General features: G+C 40.6%; 1 long non-coding RNA gene across 1 annotated transcript; it reads right to left on the bottom strand.

The window, feature by feature from the left end:
* Nucleotides 1-4,518: 4,518 nt before the first annotated feature.
* Nucleotides 4,519-16,421, bottom strand: LOC104872937. Its single transcript, XR_783321.2, has 3 exons — nucleotides 15,906-16,421; nucleotides 8,558-8,627; nucleotides 4,519-4,784 (listed from the first exon to the last, which is right to left on the bottom strand). It is a non-coding gene; the product is annotated as an uncharacterized LOC104872937 (long non-coding RNA).
* Between the last annotated feature and the right edge of the window lie 7 nt (nucleotides 16,422-16,428).

Raw genomic sequence — 16,428 nt, 5'->3', positions numbered from 1 at the left:
TGTCTAATCTGTATCTGCACCTTTCCAGTGTAAACAAAAAGTGTACATAAAGCCTTGATTTTGTTTAAGGATCATTTATGGAGGGTATTAGCTAAGGTTTTTGGTGGCATGTAACAGAAATATTGGCTACTTTTAGTAATTTGATTTCAATTGCTATAACAAAAATATCTGAGGCTGGGTGCTTTACAAAGAAAAGAGGTTTATTAGGCTCACAGATTTGTAGGTTTGGGAGGATAACACTGACATTTGCTCAGCTCTGGTGAGGAACCCAGAGGCTACATTACATCATGGCAGATGGCACTGCAGTGGGAATGTGTACAACATGAAGATATTACAAGCAACAAAAATCCAGAGAGTGGGGATGATCCAGACTTGCTCTTTTATAACAGTCTCTCTTGTGAGAATTTAATGGGGTATCATGAGAACTACCTACTCCCTTCCAAGGACAGTTCCCTCAAAAGTCCCAGTCATGATGCACTAGGATTTACCTCATACAGGTTCTGCTACCTCCCAACATGATTACTCTGAGAACCAAGCTTCCAACACCTGAGCCCTTGGGCGGCACATTCAAACCATAGCCAAATCATAGCACTACCCTAAGCAAACCCAATGGAGGGCCCCTAGAATCAAGACTCAGAAAGGACAGAAATCAGGCATTTCTGAGGATCCTGAGTACAGCGGTCCAGGAAGGGTTCCAATGAGAATGACTCCAAGATTTTCCCTCTTGCATTACACCCCTAGAGATGTGAATCCTTGTTAGTCGAAATGACCTGGAGCCATGTGCCCACCTTTGGGGCTAGTGGTAGGCAGCAGATGTGGTATCTGCATGGCTGGTCCCAATGAGATTACAAGGCATGGTGGAGCAGGGAGAGATACAAAGGAAAAGCAGAATGCTGGCACCAAAACAAAACAAAAAACAGATGTGTTTGCAAGGCATATGGAAGCAGAAGCTGTCCACCATATGAAGAAAGAAGAAGGCAATGTTTTGCTATATATTGTTTATGTTTGCCCTGTAGGTCTTTCCAGAAATTTAAATATGTTTCTCTCTTCAGAGGGTACTTACACTCTGAGAGGCTGCCTCATCTTCCTGGAATTCATGCAAAATGAGCAAGAATCTGGCAATAATTATAAATGGTTTCTTTCTCTGGTCTAATGAAGCATATCTCTACTTGTTTGTGTTGCATTAATTTAAAAACTAATCACTGCCACACAACTTCATAATAGCAATAATTTCACATTCAGTCAAAACAATATTATTCTAAGCTTTTGGAATTCAGTACATGATAAGCATACAAAGGTGCCTCACATATTCATGAATCCTCGTTTCAGTTGGGTTACTTTTGGCCATAAATCACAGAACACCCAACTTGAAGTTGCCTAAGACAAATAAAAATGCATTTGTGCACATAACTGGATGATCAGATGTAGGACAGGCTTCGGAGAATTTAATCCAGTGGTTCCTGCTCCAGTATCAATAATTATCATGATGCATTCAGCTCTTGTTTTCTCTATGCTCTTCATCTTGGGCTGGAAGCAAGATGGACAGAATTTCCAGGGTTCTCCAGTACACAAAATGATATCTGGAGGAAAATGAGATTTGCTGTGTTTTTGTTTTGTTTTGTTTTTTGACATGCTGAGCATCAAACAGAGGCCTCAGATATGCTCAGCAAGCACTCTGCCACCAAATGAGCCTCATCCCCAGCTCAAAATTGTCTCTTTATACAGGTTTGAGGAATAAATTAGCTTTTCCTAGACCCTTCCTGCAAACTTTCGGCTCTCCTTATTGGCCCAGGTTGAGTCATGAGCTTAATCCTAAAATAACCTTGGTCAAAACTACACTATCTGCTAACTGGCTTAAGTCTGGGTTCTTGAACCAATTACTGACAAAGAGAATTATATTAATCATCTCCCCAAATCCCAGGCCACTAGACAGTAACAGAGAAGGAATGTACACTGAAAAGCAAATAGGGTAGGCACTGGTCACTTGGGACCCCAATATCAGAACCTCATTGCTGCCCCACCTCCAGGTTAAAGAAATTTAATATTGGGTGGATGATGGAGACTGCTCCACACTAATCATGTAAAAGACACTGAAAGCTTCCTGACCTGCCCTACAGCTGGGGCAGGGGCTTGTTACATGACCTCTCCAGATCACAATCAAGCTCTTCTCAGAACCCATGATGGAAAGAGCCAGGAACCATCTGGAAAACATACTTGATTGGCAGGTGGTGGCTGGTTTCCAAGGACAGCAGAGGCAATAGCAATGGGACAAGCTGGGCAGGGTTACCAGACCTAATGTCAAAAATATAGGAGTTAAATCCGCCTAAATCTGAATTTCATAATAACAAAAAAAAATTTAATTTGTAAGCTTAATTTGCCTCAAATATTCCATGGGACACATTTACACTAAGAAAAATCATCATTTGGAATTCCAATATAATTGTGTGTTATCCAACAACCTGATCCAACATCATGCAGTGTCCAGGGGCAGCAATGTTGAGTAGCAAAGGCGGGGTTGTGACATGCTCGCCATGCTGCCACCCATCTCTCTTCTGCTTGGTTTCCAAGACTAGCACCTGCATCATGACCAGAAATTCTGTGGGAATACCTCATACAGTGTAAGCTTCTTCTGCTTACAACCATGGACCCATACAAACTGCGATATCCATTACAGAAACTCGCTGAAGTGTTTCAAGTAAAGGAGTGAGGTGCTCAGCTTTACATTCTGTTGTGCGCAGAATGGATTATAAGGGAGCAAACACAGCAAAAGAGAAATGAGTTGTGAGGATATCACTGTGGTCCAGTTTAGCAAGGAGGTGGGTCTCAACTGGTGCAGCAGCAATGGACATGGAAATTAAGAAATATTGATGAGGTGAAAATATTTTTTCGGTGTACAATTAGCTTCATATATTGATAAGTTATATCTGTCTTGCTGAAATCCATTCTTCTACAGTATATATAGAATCTGTGTTTTTCACCCGGGCACTTGGTTACTTGGGATAAAGATTACACTTCCTAAACTCTGTTATAGCTAGCTACAGCCATATATCTAAATTCTAATCAATGACAGGGATGTGTACAACTCCTGGAACATATCTCTAAAGACAAAGGGAAGGCCTTACTTTTCCCTATCCCATCCTGATGCTTAGCACATTAGCTTTATGGGTAGAGCAATCTCTTGAACCAGGAGAATAAGGACCAGGCTCAATGATTTGTCCACTCCCTACCTACAAGTACATACTTTTGCATCAAGAGGTGCAATGTTTTTCCCCATCCCTTGAAACTAGACAATCTCGTACTCTGCTTTGGCTGGCAGATATGGCAGAAATGACACTGTGGGACGTACAAACCTCAAACTCCAGAGACCTGTTAGCTTCTTCCCTCACCCACTTCCAACACTACTCTGAGAACAGCCTTCCAAAAGCCTAGTCTAACTATGAGAGGATAAAAAGCCATGACTAGGAGACTCAAATGCTCCAGCCGACAGCCTGCATGAGTCACTCCAAAAACAAAATTAGACTCTTTCAAATTTAACTAGGTCATTTAAAAGTTGTCATCAGGCTTGGAAACGTTTTTTCAATTAATTAAGTTTACTGGTACATTTTAGGTATACATATATGATCACATTCATCATAGTGAATTTGTACCTGTACATGGTGTATCTCCATTTGTATTTTTTCCTATTCCCTCCCCTCCCTTCAACTCCTCTTCCCCTCTTTATTTACAAAGGCTTTGCTTCCATTATTCCTTCTTTTCTCATTTTTTTTCCTTTTGCTCTCTTCCTTTCCCCCACCTCTCCTCCCTAGTTCTCCTACACATTTGAACATGTTAAAGTGAATAAAAGCTAGCCAGGCGTGGTGGCTCATACCTGTAATCCCAGCACTCAGGAGGCTGAGGCAGGAGGATCGCTATGAGAGTTCAAGACCAGTCTGGGCTATATAGTGAGTTCCAGATCAGTCTCAACTACATAGTGAGACCCTGTCTCAAAAAACCAAAATAAATAAATAAAGTGAATAAAAGCTGTTATTTGCGGTTAAACATTTTTAAAAATCAAATAATAAAACAAATGAGGGCTAAATCAACATGAAAAATTTCCAAAGTGACTTTTTTTTTTTGGTCTTTGTTCCTTAAATACATTATTACCTTCAGAGCATTTATGCTTCTTGTCTATATTTGACTGCTGTCAGTCTTGATCAGTATAGAATGAAATCTATGATGGAAAACAACACTGTTGATGTAAGTATAATTAATTTAAGTAGTTCTAGATTTCATACAGTTGCTTTTTCAGAATACACCAGGGTGTTGGGGGGTGCTGAAGTTAAACTCAGGGATTTCACAACTTTCATTTAACCAAAAGTTCTTAATTTTGTACCTTAAAAGGTTGTTGACTCTTTGGTGTTTGTTTTGAGAGCTAGGGATCAAATCCAGAACCTCACACATGCCAGGCAAGTGCTCTGCCACTAAACTACATCCTCAACTCAAGTTTTACATTTTCTAGTCAGCATTTTTTCCATTACTTCTGTGTAGAGATTGCCCTTCCAAACCATCATTCATGAATTCTCAGAAATACTTTTATTGAGTCAATAAACTTATAACATGAATCAGGCTCTCTGTTTTCCTGGAGTAAATATAGCTCTTATCAGCAAAATAACAATGACTTCATACCTGATGAAAGTTACTTATGATTCATTTTTTTTTTTGCAGTGTTTTGTTCATTTTGAAATTGTGTTGTCTCTTCAGTTCCACTCTGCTGATAAAGATTCTTATTCAAGAACTGTGTTCCCCTACAAAGAGTTAGGATTAAAAAATAATAATCTATGCTTCACAAACACAGGCCAACTTACAATGGCAAACAGAAGCTAAAGGTCAATCTTATGACAATGTATTACACCTTAGTTTGTGCCAACTTAACTACGCCCTCAAATTTGCCATCAGGAAAAATTTTGAATGTACTAGTTCTAGAGCACTTAATTATTTCTTTGCAGTCAAGTGATTTCTAATTCCAGAAACCAGACATCCTGGACAACCATGATTTCCAATTGATCTTTTTACTTCGTTTATGTCTAAAAGATCCAATCATGGTGAAACTTATGAGATGAATTTCTTCTTAAAACTCACCTAGTCATACCTGTGCATAGCTGACTTGCTGATCAGGTGTTACTGAAAGATGTGGCACCTTACCACCCTTAAAGGACAGATCATCATTATTGGACAGTGAATACAGATAAGCAAGTTATCTCCCCATGATGCAAGCAGTGATTTCTCTGGGCTTTAGACCTGTTGTTAAGGGTACTGGGCAAAGATGTTCTTCCCATAACCATTCATGAATTTAAGCACAGATAAGGGCTTTCAAAGAATTATTTTAGAAACTGAATTCACTTCTATGGGAAAGAATTTTCTTTTTTTTTTTTTTCTTAATACTTTGCAAGGAAAGTCTATTTGCATTGGTGAAGCCAGGACATATATCTTTATCCCTACCCATTTTTTAAAGTTATTTTTATTGTATTCCAAAAGCTATACAATCCTCACCACTCATTCCAGAATATCTACAAAAACAAAAACCTCCTAATGGACCCAGAGTTGGTCATTGCCCATTCTCAATTTCCCCATCAGCCCCTGCAAATCACTGAGGTACTAACAGCCTGTAGTGTGCTTGTCTGGACCTTTTGTATAAAGGAATAATATACTATGTGGCCTTTTTGGTCTGGTCCTTCCACTCGGCATGTTTTCAAGGGTTATCCACATTGTGGCAAGTAACAGAAATGTATTCCATCTTATGACCAAATAATATTCCATCATACAGATATACCACCCTTTGTCTATCAGTGAATGGACCCTTAGGTTCTCTCTACATTTGGGCTATCAAGAACATTCCTATACAAGCTTTTGTGTGCATGTGTGTTGAGCTTGGTTGGTTGTATGCCTTGGCACAGAATGGCTAGATCGTATGATAACTTTGTTTAACTTACTGAGGAACTGTCAAAGTACCTTCCACATCTGCTGCACCATTTTTCATTCCCACCAGCAATGTATGAGGTTTCAAATTTGTCCATATCCTCACTTACACTTGTTATTTTCTTCCTGCCTTATTCTAGCAATTTTGGTAGGAATGAAATATTGCCTTATTGTAATTTTGCTTTGCATTTTCCTAATGGTTAATGACGTCGGTCATATTTTCATACACTTATTCACCACCTTATACATCTAGTGCGTCTTTGCAAAGAAGTTAGGGTAACTTTGGTAGGGTAACTAATTTGATTGAGTTTGTTTAACATCTATATCCTCTTTGAAAGCTACAACAGCTACAAGGGTTTTAAGCAGGACACAGAAATTGCCATTTCGCTAAGTAACTAATTTGATTGTATCTCACCTCAAAAAAAGTTTGTGTAGTGATACACAGGCTAATTTGCTTGATTTAGCCACCTCACAATGTGTGTGCATATGTACGTATGTATGTATGTGTGTATGTATGATGTGTATATACATCACATTGGGATGGTGGTGAATGCCTGTGATCCCAGCTACTTGGGAAGCTGACCCAGGAGGATTGCCAAGTTCAAGGCCATCCCGGACAACTTAGCAAGGCTCTACCTCAAAATAAAAAATAAAAGAGGCTGGGGATGTAGCTCAGTGCAAAGTCCCTGGGTTCAACCCCCGAGTGGTATAAAGTGAACAAGCAGAAACATTAAATGTATCTTTCAGGTAGCCATCCTCATAACTTGTGGGACCCCAAATTACAGTGTTGCCTGTTTCAACTTATTTCCTTTGTTGCCTTATAAATATATACTTGATGTCCTTAAGGATGGCTTCTATGCCTAAAAGTGATGATTCAGAGACTAGATGTTTTTTACTTTTTAAACCAGCTTTATTGGGCATACAGTTTATTTGCAAAATAAATAAAATACGATTTTAGAACATTTTTCCCTGATTTGGAGAAAATGCACAGACTCCTATGGCCACTGAAACACTTACCTATTCCCTTCTGTAATCCTCCAATCCTAACACCAGGAATTCCCTTTCTGTTGCTATAGACTTACCTACTCTAGAGCTCCATATAAATAGATTCTTACAATCTTTAACATCTAGTTTCTCCCATCCAGTATGCATCCGTGGTATTGTTAAATATGCTGAATAGTCTATTGTACAGAAATACTACATTTGCTGTTATTTCACTTGATGATATTTCAGTTGTGAGTTTGGAGCTTTATTATCAATAAAGCTGCTATGAAGTCATGTGCAATTCTTTGTGTGAATATATATATCTTTCTTCTGGTAAATACCTAAAAGTGGAATTATTGGGTCCTATAAGAAATGCATGTTTAACTTCATTTTAAAAAAAGAAAAAAGAATCTTACCAAATTGTTTTCCAAAGTGGTTATACAATTTCCAGTAACATGTGATTTATTTCCCGGTAATCCACAATAGCCAACATTTGGGGTTTTTCATTTTTTGTTTTTAATTCCTAATTCTAATGGGGTGCATAATGGTACCTCAAAGTGGTTTTACTTTCCCTGATGACCAATGATGCTAGGCATCTATCTGCTCATTGGCTTACTGGTCATTCATATATCTTCTTTTTAAAAATGTATTCGAATCTATTACCATGTTTTTAGTGGTCGGTTGCCTTATCATTGAGTTGTAGGAATTCTCTATGCATTCTGGGTTAAAGTTCTTTGTTAGACACATGTATGAAGTAAATGTTCTTCCAGTATGTGGCTTCCAGGGGTTTTTTGTTCTAGTAACTTATTTTACTTAGTTTTTTTTCTTTAGATGACAGTATCTCACCAGAACATACATGCATCCTTTCATAGCTCTCCAAGACTGTTCTCCATGACGTGTCTTATTTGGGGTTTTTTTGTTTTTGGGGGTTTTTTTTTGGTACTGGGGATTGAACTCAGGTCCTTGTGCTTGCAAGGCAGGTGGTGGAACCAATGAGCTAAATCCTGGTCCTATTATTGTTGTTGTTGCTGTTTTTTTTTTAAATACATATTTTTGGTGTATGGCATGATATCTTTCTCTCTCCAATACTGGGGATTGAACTAGTGAAGCACTGAGCCACATCCCTACCCCATTTTAATTTTGAGATAGAATCTTGCTAGGTTTCCCAGGCTGGCCTGGAACTCCTCCTGCATCAGCCTCCCAAGTAGCTGGGATTGCAGGTTTACATCACCATGCCCATCTGCAACATGATGTTTTGATATATATTATAAATGTTGTCACATATACATATGTGATACACATATTGTGGAATGGCTAAATCAAATTAACATATGCATCACCTCAAATACTTACCATTTTTTGAGGTTAAAATTAAACTTATTTTTTTCTTTATAGTTACTTCTGTGTCCTCCCTAAAAATACATATATATGCCTGCTCCAAAGTTGCAAAAATTATCTCCAATGTCTTCGAGCAGTACAGCAAATATTGAATCATTTTATTACATAATAAGAGAAAAGAGTCAAGTTTTACTTCACCTCTCTCTCTCCAAAAAAAGAATTTTTTCACCTCAGAGTCCATGATATTTTTGGAGGAGTCTGGAAGCAGGAAAGTCCTCACCTGACCTCCTGACCCTGGCATCCATGGAGAGTCATATGTCACACAATGGTATGAACTGAGGAGAGCAAAACTGTAAGGCAAAAGAAATATCTGAGAAGAGGCCAGGCATGGTGGCTCACACCCGTAATCCCAGCACCTAGGAGGCTGAGGCAGGAGGATCACTGTGAGTTTGAGGCCACCCTGGGCTACATAGTTGAGTTTAAGGCTGAACTAAACAGCCTGTCTCAAAAGGAAAAAAATATAAATTTACATATATATATATATCTGAGAAGGCTATAGTGGCAGTTACTGAAGCTGAGGGGCACAGTGAAAGTGTTTCAGGGGCAGAAAGGGGGATCCTTGGGACAGATTGGGAAGACAATAAGCAGTGGTGTAAAAGACAGGTTATTCACAGAGGTTATTATATAATCTGAAACTTACATTAAAACCCTTAGCATTAACTCTGAGACATATTTATATGTAAATTAGTTTTAAAATCCAAGTGGTATTTAAAATAATGTAATCTCTAAGGATGCATAAATTCCATAAGGCATGTTAGATATTTCTCATTAGTTAAAGGAAGAGTATTTATGATTTGTGGATGTGCTTGAAAACTGCACTGCCCCTTCCTCATCTTTGTGAGGGGTGTAAAGAATAAGTGAGGCTCTTCTGCTAGGAGCTGCCAGGAGCTGCCATCACTCCAGCACCAGGAGGGCCTGCTTGGGCCCTGACCCACCTCAGGAAGGATAGTCACTCCCTCTCCCACTAAGAGCCGCCATCACTCTAGTGCCAAGAGGGCCTGCTTGGGCCCCGATCCAACATGGAAAGGATAGCCATGCCCTCTCCTGCCAGGAGCCACCATCGCTCCAGTGCCAGGAAGGTAGCTGCGTGGGCGCCCCTGAACCCCCACAACTCCCCCAACACCCCCCCCCACGCACTCTCAGACCTCCTGATTGTGCCAGTCTTTGGACCACTCTGCAGAGGCAGAGGTGGTCATAAAGGGTATTTTTCTGAGCTCCTAACTTTGAACATCTTTAAAGAAAGGGCGTGGGAAACCTCTAGTAGAACGGTATGGAGTTCAACTGTTCAGAAGGTCAGGGAACTCAATCTGGCCTTGCAGCCTGAGGACAGTCTGTGTCGTGGGGTTCTGCCATCAGCTAGCTGAGATCAGGGGTCTTGGTTCTGCACATGGCTGCACATATTGCATATTATGACAGCAGAGATATAGTTTGAAAGAGGCCATTCAAATCCTTTTTTTTTCTTTCTTTTCCTCATTCCACTCTGCACATTCTTTCTTTTTCCTGTTCTCTTTCCCCAACTCATTCACTTTCTCCACCATATTATCTCTCATCTCCCTTTCTGTTTCTGCTCCTGCCCTAACTCATATTTCTTCTTTTATCATTTTTATATTTTCTTTATGTTCTTTTCTTCTGGCACTCTACCTCACACAGAGGTCAGTGGTTTCAAGGGAAAGTGAGCCCCTATTGCTCTTAAGGGGATATATTCTTGTTCTTGTACTTCTACTCTGTCTATCCCTTTCAAATTCAACAGTTTCCTGAATATTGTGTGGTCATTCTATGTCCTCTGGCTTCACTTGAAACCTTCTCCAATTCTTGTACTTATCCACTCCTCTCATCCTAGCTCTGTCTGAGCCCACATCCTAAATGGTAAATATACTATGTTTAAAAGTTTGTTCACTGCAGACATATTTTGGACTGCTTCTTGATTTCAATTTAATTCACATGGTTTAAGGGTGATAGACTAGTGACTACCACAAGTGGTCAGTTTCCAAGTTGTTCTTGATCATATTGTGTTGCTGATTGTATCAGTTGGGATAAAGCATTGCCGTTGATTTGATGAGCTGTTTTCTCTGATGTTATGAAGATGAGAATGTCTGTGGGTTGTTAGAAACCCAGAAGCTAGGGTGCAACTATATCAGGAAGATTTGGGTGATAACCCAGAGATTAAACCAAGGACAGCCGAGCAACAAAAATAAAAATGAGAAAACACTTAAGCAAGACACAAAGACAGACTTCCAGTTCACCAATGGCAAACAGTAGGGCAGATGAGAATGAAAAGGCCAATAGTGAACCACCAGGACACCCTGAACTCAAAGCACAGGAAGTAACAAAACAGATCAATCAGGCTCTAGAAAAATTCAAAACAGAAATAATTTCCCAGATAACCATAGAGATGGTGAGCAAAATGAAAGTCATGATTCGAGAGTTTAGAACAGAAACTGACAAAAAAATAGATGAGCTCAGGACCATGATAGAAGCCATGAAGGCCCAGCATAAGAAAGAAATGGAAACAATAAATGCCCAACATAGGAAAGAAACAGAATCCATAAAACAGATTCAAACAGATATCAAGGAGATTAAACACTCCATTGAAAGTGTATGCAACAGAATAAAAGAATGCAAAGATAGAATCTCAGATATAGAAGATAAGATTGCAGTCAGTGACCATGATAAGAGAGGTCTCTTAAAAACAGTAGGGGATCATGAGAAATCAATCCAACAACTCCTAGATGATGCAAAGAAGAATAACATAAGCCTGATAGGAATCCATGAAGTAGCAGGAGAAAATACAAATTACTTTAAAAAGCTGTTCACAGAATTAATGACAGAAAACTTCCCAAACAGAGGGGAAGAATTTGACATTCAGATAAGTGAGACATATAGGACCCCAACTAGCCACAATCAAAAAAAATTTACAACTAGTCATAATAATCAATATTCCAGAAACCCAACAGAAGAACAAAATACTACAAGCAGTAAGAGAAAAGAAACAAATCACATGCAAAGAAAGCCCATCAGAATCACAGCAGACTTTTCAACACAAACCCTTAGGGCAAGGAGAGCCTGGCGTGAGATATTTCAAGTACTAAAAGAGAACAACCTCCAACCTAGACTGATGTATCCTGCAAAATTCTCTTTCAAAATGGAAATAAGATACCTCCACAACAAAGAACACCTGAGAAACTACATAAATACCAAACCAGCACTACAAGTAATTCTAAACAATATCCAAGAAAAAGACAATGAAGGTAACAACACCATGAGGCCCAACAGAACAAATCAAATAGGCAAGGCAAAAAACTAAAAGGAGAAGGTGAAAAAGTAAAAAGAGTCAACAAAAGGCCAATAACATGACAATAATAAGTCAGTACATATCAGTTTTAACCATCAATGTCAATGGCCTCAACTCACCAATCAAGAGAAAGAAACTCGCAGAATGGATTAAGAAGCAAAATCCAACAATATGTTGTATACAAGAAACACACCTAGTGCAAAAAGAAGCCTATAGACTGAAAGTGAAAGGGTAGAAAACAATTCTCCATGCGACAGGAGCCCAGAAAAAAGCAGGGGTATCAATCTTATTCGCAGACAAATAAATTTCAAACCAAAACTGATTAAAAGAGACAAAGGCCACTACATCCTTGTAAAGGGAATGATTCAAGAGGAAGAGATGACAATCATAAACATATATGCACCAAATACTAATGCCCCCAACTATATAAAAGAAATATTAAGAAACGTGAAAAACCAAATAAGCACTAATACAATTGTAGGGGGGGAATCTAAATAACTCACTTTCACAAACAGACAGATCATCTATGCCAAAAGTCAGCAACAAAATACTAGAATTGAACAAAGCTTTTGAAAGCATGGACTTAATAGACGTTTATAGAGTGCTCCACCCCACAAAATCCGAATATACATTCTTTTCAGCTGCACATGGGTCATTCTCCAAGAGAGATCACATACTAGCTCACAGAACAGGTTTGAATTATACCCCAATACAACATACAGGAATCTATGGGACACAATGAAAGCAGTTCTACGTGGAAAATTCATAGCACTGAAGGCCCACACTAAGAAAACAGAGCGATATACAATAAACAACTTAATGATGAATCTTAGACTCCTAGAAAAACAAGAGCAAGAAAAACCCAAAGCTTGAACAAGAGAGGAAATTATAAAGATAAGAGCAGAAATCAATGCAATGGAAGGAATCTATGGGACACAATGAAAGCAGTTCTACGTGGAAAATTCATAGCACTGAAGGCCCACACTAAGAAAACAGAGCGATATACAATAAACAACTTAATGATGAATCTTAGACTCCTAGAAAAACAAGAGCAAGAAAAACCCAAAGCTTGAACAAGAGAGGAAATTATAAAGATAAGAGCAGAAATCAATGCAATGGAAACTAAGAAAACAATACAAAAAAATAAATGAATCGAAGAGTTGGTTTTTTGAAAGAATAAATAAAATTGATAAACAACACCCACCCACAAAGAGACTTGTGTTCCTAAGATTTTCAGAATTGGTTTGCCATAAATAAAACATTCTTCAGTACAGCATTTTGCACACTGACAATACTTATCAGACATCAGCTAGACCACAGTGAAGGGTAGGGACTCATATCAAAAGGATATGATACCAGCTGGTTTTGAGATGGCACACCTTACATTCTGCTCAGTAACAAGAAGGCACTGACAGAGGACTAAACTATAACTGAAAAATGTGGAGGCTTTCTCTGCACTGTCATCCACAGTGTGAAATGGGTCTCTAGAGTTTAAAAAACAAAAGGGCTCTTCATAAGCAGATGGGGGCTCTACAAAAGAGAATGTGTACAAGATCAAAGGAGGATTTGGAATATGCCAGTGACTTCTTCCTGGAATTAACTAGCATGAGTGTTTTTGGAGTGTTAGATATTTTACCATTTCATGGCAACCACGACTACAATGAAATAAGCTGTTTGAGTAATAAACAAAGAGTGAAGGCATCCCTGGTCCTTAACAGCAGTTTACACACAGCAGGTAATCAAAACATGCTGGTTAATGTGAAATAGGAAAAAAAGGGCTAAAGGTGTAGGGAAAGTGGGAAGGGTAGGAGAAAGGTAATAAGGGAAAGAAAAAAATTAGGAGAAAATGAAAAAACGGAAATAAAGTGTTTGTAAATGGGGAGAGGAGGAGGGGGTGAAGGGAGGGCAGGGACAAGGGGAAAAAATGAGAACCAAGACCTGTCATGTAAAGGTACAAGATCCCAGTAATGAATGTAACTGTATTGTATACCTAAAATGTACCAATAAACTCAATGAGAAAAAAAAAAGTATAAGTGAGCTTCTAGTCTAACTAGATAAAGTCTTGGACTAATTTCCTTGTCTGTAAAATGAGAAGAGCATTATCTGTCTCCTAAGGGACGCTGAGAGGAATGAATCACACCCAGCTCTGAGCCTGGCATTGCTGACGGACAGTTCAAATGTTTATTTGTTCCTTTTCTTCTATCACTTTCCTTATCACAGTACTATGAACTTATTTTATGTCAAATGTTCTCTTTTGTGTCCTCATCTCAACTCTCTTGCTAGTCTTTAAGCTTAACCACACTGGCCTCCCTTTGAAGATCCCAGGCCAAAGTTTATCAAATCTTGAGTGTACCTGATTGCCTGTGATGTTTTTAAACGCAGGTTCCAAGACTACCTCAAAAGAATGATTTCCCCATGCCTGTCTGGATATGGTCCAGGACTTGGCAGAATCATCCCACACCCCCAGCTAGGATGAATTAAGTGGTCCAAGAAATGTAGAAGCTGAGAAAAACTTGCTTCAAATGCACTGAGGTTGTATTTTCTTCAAAATGGGGGTAAAACCCAAAGACAGCTGACCTAGTTCTCCAGTCCTACATGGAGCCTCAGAATGAGCTGACCCAGAAACCTAAAGCAAGTTCATCACCTCTATTTTTTTCTGCTCTTCTTGACATGAAAAGTGTCCTTTTGCTCCACTACCGCCCATCTCCCCTTTTTCTGTAGCTCTCTGGATTTTCCCTACTCCTAATCCAATAGTTCAACCAAGGCTACCCCCAGAATGTCAGTGAAGGTCAGCCTCTGGGACACTTATAAGAACAAGGGTGATGGACACTCTTGATGTCCAACCTCAAGAACCTAAGCCGACAGATCTGTGGGCCACTCTCGGTAAGGTAAACAGCCTACCCAAGAATGAAACAGTCCAGATGGTGCTGTGTGACAGCTCTAGGTTCCTACAGCTCCTGGCAATATGAATTCCCAGTTCTTTCTTGGGTTAATGCTAGACCTCCTTTTAACTGAGAGTTTTGCTTAAAACATGGGGTCAATACCCCAAATGAAGGCCTTTACATCCTCCTCTCTCTCCTCCTTTTGCCGCTACACTTTGCACACAAAAAGATCTTCCCACTCTGGACTGTTGCAAACAACTACCCTGCACCTCCCTTTCATCATGGAATGTCACCTCCTTCCTACAACTGAAATCCTAGAGGGTCTCCCCTGTAGGCAGGGCCCTTACTTCTCAGGACAATGTCCAGCCCACTTCTCCGCCCTTTTTCTTTGAGACTCAAATTCCAGAGCTCATTGCTCATTACACCGCCCTGATTATTTAATTCATTTAGCGGGACTCCTGTTGTACAGCCTCCCCTTGCACCTTAGCTCTGCCATCGCCCCACGTCTCCCCTTCCTTTTTCAGGTCTGAGGCAGTCATAGTTCTTGTAGCACTCTCTACCCACTAGGGACAGTTCAAGAACTTTATACATGCTGTATTCGAGCTCACTCAATTATCTCCATTCTACAGATAAGGAAACTGAGGCTCAGGAAAGCTATTCAGGCTGGCCTAGAGTTACCCAACTAAGTACGAATGAGGATGATGCAGTCTAATTGCAGAGTCCTGATATGAACATACGTACTCTGATCTCTCAGTTCCTTGTTTTCTGTACTTCTAACATCCTCCACATCAAGTATTCTACGGACAGCCATGGGCAGTTTGCTAATCCATCCAAGAACACCTGGATGCAGCTTCAGCCAGAGATGCTCAGCTCTGAAAAAGCAGACCCAAGACCTTCCGTCCGGGGTTTCTGGGTCTCATTCCTCTCCTCTCCGGTTCCAGCTGCTGACAGGCCCTCTCAGCTACACCAAGCCAGCGAGTGTACCTTCTACAGCGCCCAGCCATCTAGCCCCCAACTCGCACAGACGCCCGGTATCACTACAAACTACTGCAGACGTCTGCTGGGATAGAAAAAACTCACAACCGTGTGTGCTGCTGACATCGTAAAGACAAGGCAGCCAAGGTAAGCAAGCCAAGCCCCTCACAGCACCAAGCAAGCCTAATCAGTACTCACAGCAGCTATAATTACAGTTTCAACAATTTATTGAATGATTACTCTGTAACCAAGCACGATCCTGATCACTTCACAAACAATCCCTCAAAACGCCGCCACAAAGAGATGGAGACCGTCATCATCCCAGTTTGCGAAAGGGAAAACTGAGACCCTGGGAGGGCAGGACCTGCCAAGGGTCACACCTGTCACTCCGTTGCGGAGCTCTCTCTGCCCGCACTTACATCTCACAAGCAGCTGTCTGGGTCTACAGCCCAGTCAGTCGCCCAGCCTTCTCGACTGCACTGCATTAAACTGCTGTGTCACTGGAGCAGCGAGCTCAGCACGAAGGTCAAAGGATAGGAGGAGGGAAGGCAGAAGAGAGCCGTCGGTAAAATCCGGAAAGGAGGTGAGGGCGTGCACAGAGTTACTTCCCAGTCACCGTTACTCAGCACTTCGCAAGGTGCTCGGTGCACTGTGCTGTGGAGCCGGGGCTAGGCCGGCCTTTCCGAGAAATCCCAGGTCTCAGGACTGTCCCCATCTCCAGCCTAGGCGTTTCCGACTTAAAGTCTGGCTGACTCATTCCCAAGTGGCCCTCTGGCTCTGGGTGGCCGTCCGCCTCTCACCACGGTGCGTGGCACTATTGCCCATAAGGGACCTCACGGGCCTCGCAGATCTTTCCCAACCGGTAACGGCAGGGCGGTGCCTAGGCTTTCTGGGCCGAGCGCGGGAGTAGGGAGAGTGTCCTCGGAGCTCCGCGCGGCGTCT

Source organism: Fukomys damarensis, unplaced genomic scaffold (assembly GCF_012274545.1).
Source record: "Fukomys damarensis isolate Sample0158 unplaced genomic scaffold, DMR_v1.0_HiC HiC_scaffold_36, whole genome shotgun sequence".
NCBI lineage: Eukaryota > Metazoa > Chordata > Mammalia > Rodentia > Bathyergidae > Fukomys > Fukomys damarensis.
The sequence above is the reverse complement of the archived record's forward strand: the minus strand, read 5'-3'. Positions and strand labels throughout refer to the sequence as shown.